Raw genomic sequence first — 8,019 nt, 5'->3', positions numbered from 1 at the left:
TCCCCCGCCCCTCCAGGAGGTGGCTATTAAAAGCTGCTGACGTCAAAAGGGACGGCCATCTTTGATGAGGGCAGAGCTCACGTTGCACTGAAGACGAAACCTCAGGGAGGTCAGGCGCTGTCTTTCCTTCTCTCCCAGCCCGGTGGCTCCTCCACACTTGCAACCTGCAGGGTCCGGGAGAACACCACCCGCGGGAGAAGCCAAGGTAAGGAGCCCACTCCCCAGGTCGTGGATCTGGCTGGATGGCTGCAGACCCACAGGGGTCTGTAGCTGGGCAGACCAAGTGAACTTGGGCAAATACAAGTATTTGTGCACCTAGGGTGCGGTATTCCGTGTGTGCGCGTCTGGCAAGACTCCTGCCTGGGGCTTTTTAAAGTGTTTTCTAGGTGAGCTGCTTGGGGAAGAGATGAATGGAGACACTGCTGATGGAGCGATTCGGAGGAAGCGCAAGGATACGTACTAAATAATAACTTACTCTTTTGAAACAGCAGTGGGGTCCTCTCTTCCATTTTGAGATGCAGTTTTCAGAGATGTTTAGGCTGTTGGGGTTTTTTTTTTCTTCTTTTCTGTAGGCCAAAATAAACAAACCCTGTCGTTCTGACCCTATTATTATGACTGTTGATGTTAGGGCGCTATTACCCAGGGACGAATTGGGGGAAAGGCAGGGTGTGGACGCTGAGGAGGCGAAAGCAGAAAGGGGAGTTCCCGCCCCGGGCAAGCTGAGCCGCAGCAGCAGCGGCAGCAGCCTCCATGCCCTACGGACTTGATTTATGCCGCCTGCTCCTTGTCAGCTGCGGGCTGGCGGGAGGCGGGCGGGTCGTGCTGGGTGGGAGGGTTCTTCGGAGAGCTGGCGGGGGTGGGCTGCCTTGGGGACTGCGGACGACCTCACTCAGTACCCTGGACAGCAATACCAAGGGACGGCTCTGGGTTCCTCGACCTTTCAGCACCGCGGACAGCGATCCGGCCCCAGTGTTGCATCTGCTGCAGAGATGCCTGGCCAGGCAGGGCTAGATTCCTGGGCTGCAGGCCAAATTGCCTCTCTCAGACCTGTGTCTTACAGAGACCCCCTAATAAAGCAGACATAGTAGGTAAAAAGAAAGAAAGAAAAAATAAATACTGCCCACAGGTACTCCTTTGCAGGCAATTACCTGCTCTCTCATCCCCTCAGCTCCTGTATAGCTTCAAAAATAAATAAATAAATAAATAAATAAATAAATAAATAAATAAATAAATAGTCCACTTGTGGAAATTTTATGTGTGGCCCTGTTTCCCTTTTTTAGATGTGAAATAAACACATTTTGAAAAAAATCTTCATTTATCCAGTTAAATATCAAGGTTTTCGTTTGTTTTTGTTTTAGCACAGAGTAGATCTGTCTATAGACTTTGGTAGGCATAAATGAGGGATACAGGAAGATGCCAATAGGATTTTCTTATAGGAGAGCTGTATCTCCATACATATTTGTATTTGACAAAAATATGGGGGTAGTTTAAGCAGAATCAACTTTAAGAATGAACCCCTCATCCTTTTCCTTCTCCCCCATGCTTATACCTAGGCATGAACCCAATCACATAGCCAAAAAATACATCTCTGAGAAATATTGCAGGTCTTAGAGGATATATGTTTAACCTCTTTGGCCATGGTTTCAGAGTAAGTGGAAGTATTTCCTGTGGACATTGGTTATCTCAGGTGATAGTTTCTGATTTTGACAACACTAAGACTGGTTTTTCTTGGGAGAATCTAACTGTGTCCTTCACGGTAATGTGAAAGGACCATGGTGTTAGACTGAAATTGTACTCTGACCTACAGATCTACTGCAGTTTCTGTTATAGCACTGCGGGATTTTGCTGAGGCCGGTGATAAGTACTTTAACCATTGTCTACTCTGAGACTTGGAGCCTCTTAGTGAACACAAATTATCACAGGGATATTTCCAGCTGTTTTATATAGTTAAAGTATGCATATAGTGATCAGGAGCAAAATTGGACTATATGAGTGGTTATTAAATAAGAGTAATAGTATATTATGTAAGGACATATACAACGCATTGAAGAAATGCCATTATGATCTCCTGAAAAGCTTCAAGGTCTTGGATTGTGTTTGGTTAGTTATAACTCCATTCATTTATATACTAGAAATGCTCAAATGCCCTGTCCACATAGAGAAGGTATTTTCTCTTGGCTATTTATTTCCTAGTGTTTTATAATTATTTTTATGAGTAACCATGTGCTTTCATGTAAGTATGTATTGATTTGTGATTATATATGGGTGCAAAATTATTATTCAGCAGTATATAACTACATGGAATCGTTTTTATAACTCTTCAGTATGCAGATGAAATAAACAACTGTGCCTTAGTGATGGGAAGAGGGGAGAGAAGGTGGGTAGGAGTTATCAGAAAGCTTCGACTTTATGCTGCATGTCCAGACAGCTCTCTGCGTAGTTGCGTCAAATGAAGAAGCCTAGTGCTGCCGGAATTACGTGCTTGGACATTAGTAATTACTGCTGGGTTTGTTTGCAAGTGGAGGACTGGAGTGCGGGGGCAGGAGGGGGTGCGGAGGTAGAAGACTGCAGTGAAGCTGGCAAAGGGCACAGATCTGGGAGGAAGTGGCGATGTGCACAATTATCGAGCTAGTTCTAGAATAGCTTACTGAGAAATTAAAGGAAAACATAATTGAAGCATCAATTTAACATTTACATTATTGATAAGATTCAGGGAAAAAAAATCAAGAGATTTCTGGTTTTAAATTTTAAAAATTCTGAGCAATATGAAGAGAAGAGGCAGGGGCAGATGGACATAGGGATATGCCAGGAAACATTCACGCAGACGCTCTAATGGTACCTGCTTTTTTGTTTATTGGCATTTTCTGCACTACCACCTTAGCATTCAGAATACAAAACAATAATCTCCTTAACCTTTCCATAATAAAATCTCCCAAGAATTCACAATTTTATTTTTACTTTGTTAAACTTGTGCAACCACACATGCACAAACACAATATAAACTGCCCCTTAATTAGCTTGTCTAAAGACATTGCTAAGCTCTGAGAGTTAAGCCTGGAGTGATGGTTATCAACCAAAAGATTGATGTTTCTGCCAGTAGAACCTCTTCCTGTAGCAACTGGCCTTCAGCAGAACATTTAGGTTTTGATGATTAGTAGAAATGAGAGATAATTTGAGAAATAAGTTGAGAGAGATGAAAGAAAAAATAGATAAATCTGATTTTTAGATGATGTACTATGAATGAACTATTTTTCTCACATCATGGAACTGCTTTGCAATGCTATAAAGATAAGAAAATTGGTGTTTACAGCCTCTGTGCTAGATACGTTTCTGCAATGTCATCCCTTGCCAGCAGGGACCAACCTGATAGGAAGCTATTGATCATTCAGGGAGCACCAGATACATAAATGAACCCCCTGGAGGATATAAAGTCTCATGTTTATATGGACAGCTGACTATGATGTGAGAAAGGAGGCAGGACTTAAGCTGGCTTTTGGAAACTAAAGAGAGGAGGGGGAGGTCTGCTAAGTAAAAGTTACAGCATAGACAGAGCTAAAGTTAGGCAAGCCCAAGTTATGGTCAGCAAACCCTAAAAATGCCCATCCATTTGGGTGGAGTGTGAAGCTTGTGTAGGGGAATATGCTGGAATGAAAAGCTGGAGCCTTCTGTGGAAGGCCTTGAATGCCAAGCCCAGGATTTGGTACTTTATCCTCTAAAGTTGATTCCTGAGCAGAAGCTGATGTAACAAAGTAATCAGCTCTTTTTTAATATCTAGGAGTTGTTACTGAGAGAGTGGATTAAATTGGCATTCTTCCAGAAATAGAGGGAAGCAATCATAAGGGATAATTAATTTTAAAAAATAATCGGTCCTCATTTAGGCATCTTTTAGGATCACTCTTCAGGATATGCAGATAGACTTATATGTCCTGCCCAGAAGTTAATTATAAGTTTCAATTTTCCATTAATAACTAAAACAAATTATTCAAGATGAGCACCTACCAAAGAGACTGAAAAGCAGGTCAGGAATCTAGTGATAAGGGGTACCCAGAAGGTGCACTTGAATAATAATTATGCATAATACTCTCTTGTACCTTCTGAGTATTCTACACTGACTGGATGAATAAAAAATATACGCCAGTTTTCCTGTGTATGTTTCAGGCATCATGATACATAGAAACAGCCCCAAGTGGCTAAAACTGGAAAAAAAAATTAGATACTATAGTAAAATTTGGGAAGACAGAGGTGAAATGAGCATTTATACTATTTCTTTTCCTACCATCCTTGCTGACATTGGCTGATTACCCTTTCTTAAGGGCTAGCTTGAGGTCTGAACTGTACCCATTTCCCTTTTAATCTTTTACTCTCACAGCAGAGCTTCAGAATTCCAAATGCTGATGGAACTGCTGAACCAAAATAGTCAATGTCTTTGTGTAGAGGAAGAAATGGCAATTGCAGACATAAATCTTGTTCCTATTTCAATTCTGGCTCCCAAGTGTCAAGGGACTATACTCATCTGTTCTTTACCAAAATGCTTGCAGAAAAGACATCTTTAGGATAACGTTGTGATTTTCAAGTGACTCCCTGGGGGAAATCTGGAGGTAGTGACGTTTGATGCTTTAGAGGAGGTCACACTGGTGGTGTTATACTGAGTGCAGAGGGCTTTTCAAATCTAGTTAAGAGGGAGGGAGGAGATGTGGCATAGCAATGAGGAAGCTAGGACATGAAGAGTAGGCAAAGAGGTGTGTGTGTTGTTGTTTTTTTAATTAGTCCTACAGGAGGAAAGAGACTTAAGAGAAATTTCCAGAGATCCCCAACTTCACTTTGAACTCTTCAAAATTGCTGTTATTACTGTAATAATTGTAGCAGCTCATTTCTACATCATTTTTTCCTCAGGGATCTCATAGCACTTTACTCAATATAAAACACAAAGCAGTTTCTGATATCTAAATGAATGATGCCAACTATAGTTGTATGAGTTTATATATAATATCAGATAACATTTAGAAAGCCATAAATCTGATTTAGAAGGACAGATATATCTAAAGCAGTGACTAATCAGAGTAGGCCTGTGGGGGAGAAGAGTGAGCCCTAATTCTGAAAGCTTTTACCTGTACTAGCTCACTGGATCTCATAACAACCTTGTAGTCAGGGTACTGTTATTATTTTTATTTTACAGATAGGGAAGCTGAGGCAGAGAAAGGCTAAGTGGAGCCTTATCACAGAGTGGAGCCAGGATTTAAATGCAACCACTCTGACTCCAGAGACTAAGCTTTTAACTACATACTGTGCTACCTCTTGCATCATTCACGTTTTTCAGTTTGGTCAAAGGAGGCACAGAGAATGGACGTGATTTTTTTTTTTGCAGCATCTTTTCCCCCTCAGTTGGGCAGCAGGGTGTGATGGCAAAGGATGCTGATCAAGAGTCAGGAGATCTGGTTCTAGTGCTGAAGCAACTGCTTGTAATTTCCTGTTTTGGAATTACACCATCTTTAAATAAGTCACTCAACCACTGTTGAACTCAGTTTCTTCATCTGTGGAATGGCAGAACTGGATTAATGGTTTCTAGTATTCCTACCATTCAGAAGTCAGGGAAATCAGTGCTGAAAATGGATAGGTCTAGGTCCCGTGCCCTGATGGTCTCATCTGGCACTGCCTTAGTACTGCTTTCGGAACTGACCAGATTCCCTCCCCCAACATAATATTAATTACACCCACAGCCTCTCTCTTACTCAAAGTTTCTCTCTCTCTCTCTCTCTCTCTCCCCCCTCCTCCCCCCCCCCCCCCCAATAATTGCTTTGCCATCATCTCTCTGGAGTCTTCTTTCTGGTCGAGCCTAAGAAGTCCTGTCTTTTCCCCCACAGCCCTGCTCTGAGTCATCAGTGCTTTGGGGATCTCCGATCCTTCTCAATCAGCTTCATTGCTGTCTGGCACAGACAATTCTCTACAACTTGCCTAAACATTGTATCATTCTTTTTTTCAACTAATTAACTCTTTTTTTTTATTCCTTTCTGTACCCCCTTTTGATCATCTCCTATAGCCACTTTAAGTCTGAATTAAATTAATTTACTAGCTGCTATTTCCTCACTCTTTTTCCTTCCTCTATCACTTTAGAAAAGAGAAAACAGAAGCTTTTATAGAATCTGTGAGCCCTTACGTACTTAAAAAGTAACATTTCCATATGACCTGAATTACATGATATTAGTAGCCAGCTCAAAAACTAATCAAATCTGGAGGATGAGGGTGTGTTGCAAAATAACATTTCAAAACAGCTTTAAGCACAAAGGATGAGGAGAGGAGGAAGTTTTAAAGCCTAGGAGTTTTAAAGGTCAGAGGCTAGCAACTGCCAGTTTGATATTAATTAGATTCATCGTCACATGTGAATTAATTCACATGTTTCCAAAAAGCCATGTTCTTGTTGCTACAGCTCCATTTCTACTGCAGATGTCAGCATCTTTTCCAGAGTATGGCTTGATGTTACCAGAGGAGATCCTAGCTGATTTTCTTCCTGCTGACTCACAGAGGTTGGCGTCACTAGTGACGAACTGATAAGAACAAATCTGTGTGCCCAAAAAGGGATGGGAGAAAATCCTGTTTAAAGGACGTTCCTGTAATGTTTCCTTTTAAATGTTTGAACAACCATTCAGAGAAACTCCAAGTGCATTCCCATGTCTGCACCAGATTGATGCTGAGTGACAGCTGCACTAGGGTTTATGGATTGTTTTCTTTGGTCTGGAAAAAATACATGCGATCCTCTAAGGTAATAAAAGTTGAATTCTGATCCATCGAAGGGAAAACTTACAATTCACTGATCTTTACTTCTGTGTTTGGGTTTTGTTGTTGTTGAACTGATTTTGTTTCTAGACAAAGTTGCCTAATTCTCATATCTTAAATGGAGAGTTTGCACTTTTTGCTGACTCACCTCACCTTGTCCTCCAAGATGGCCCATTTTATACTTGAAGAATAAGCTTATTTTCCTGCTAAAATGGTAGGTTCTAGCAAATGACCATCTGGTCTCAGCCTCCCCATCACTTCCTATATCCAAACTAGTCACACATTTTGAACTTGGGAGATGATTTTTCATGCCTGTAGGCTTGGATTAGTGCTTCTGTCCTTTACTGATGACAGCATGTAAGAAAAAAAGTCTCTTACGTGCCCCCCTGAGACCAGAGTCACCCTGCTTTCCGAACACATCAATCTCCAACTTTTTCCCCAAAAAACATCCAGTGCCTCTTTGCCTAGGAGAGAAAAATAAACCTAGTTGATATGCTAAGTCAGTCCCATTTATCTTTTTTAAACTACATATATTTAACAGTTCCTTTATAGATCCATTTAGCCTTAAGAAAAAGCTATCACCAAGTGAACATTGAATTCTGCATTTCTTTTTCCCGGTTCTTCTCTTGAACCAAGTCTAAAACCACTGGTCGGTTATTCTGCACCCTACTTTCTCGGCTTAGAATGAAGATATTACTTATGACCATAAGAAAGAAAGTAATTAACTTATTGAATGTCTATGGTATGCCCTACTAGGCCCTTCACATACATTATCTCATTTAATTTTTATGGCAACCTTAAAACAGTTTGGAATTCTTGTCTTTCCGACTACAACATCCATGTTGTTCCCCACCACCCCATGAGTTTTTCAGTGAGGTGTGCACAATCCATTGAGATTTTCTAATAGAAAGCATACCCCTAGCATGTAGAACATGAGATGGCAAAATCCAAAGAACTCGGTCCTCTGGGCTGAAAAGTCAGGTCAGATATGATAGTAGGGGTGACCAAGAGAAACTCAGTATCCAAACAAGCTCATTGAGCCCTAGATGGAGAGTCAGATGGGTGAATACCTAGCTCATCTCTGCCACTTCAGCAGTATGACCCTAACCTGAACCAAGCCTCAGTTTTCACATCTGTAAAAAGGAAAGTAGCTGTCACGCATATGTCACACGGTTGTCATGAAACCTAAATGAGCTGATGCTAGTGAAGTACTGTTACCTGCCCCATTCTGGGAGAGAGGAAGGGACT

The 8,019-nt window shown here is 41.4% G+C and overlaps 1 protein-coding gene and 1 long non-coding RNA gene across 5 annotated transcripts in view; one reads left to right on the top strand and one right to left on the bottom strand.

The window, feature by feature from the left end:
- Positions 1-1,557, bottom strand: part of LOC106727558 — a 76,143-nt gene extending 74,586 nt beyond the window's left edge. Inside the window, exon 1 of the long non-coding RNA XR_001363786.1 lies at positions 476-1,557. This is a non-coding gene — a long non-coding RNA (uncharacterized LOC106727558). The remainder of the gene's footprint in view (positions 1-475) is intronic.
- SNAP25 (synaptosomal-associated protein, 25kDa) overlaps positions 40-8,019 on the top strand; it is an 85,249-nt gene continuing 77,269 nt past the window's right edge. For 3 of the 4 annotated variants that reach the window (XM_005874652.2, XM_005874654.2, XM_014546470.1), the window contains exon 1: positions 42-205. The gene's annotated coding sequence lies outside the window, so the exon portion shown is untranslated. Of the gene's footprint in view, positions 206-8,019 lie in introns of all 4 variants that reach the window. The other variant, XM_005874653.2, reaches the window with a different exon arrangement.

This window comes from Myotis brandtii, unplaced genomic scaffold (assembly GCF_000412655.1).
Source record: "Myotis brandtii unplaced genomic scaffold, ASM41265v1 scaffold45, whole genome shotgun sequence".
Taxonomy (NCBI): Eukaryota; Metazoa; Chordata; class Mammalia; order Chiroptera; family Vespertilionidae; genus Myotis; species Myotis brandtii.
The sequence above is the reverse complement of the archived record's forward strand: the minus strand, read 5'-3'. Positions and strand labels throughout refer to the sequence as shown.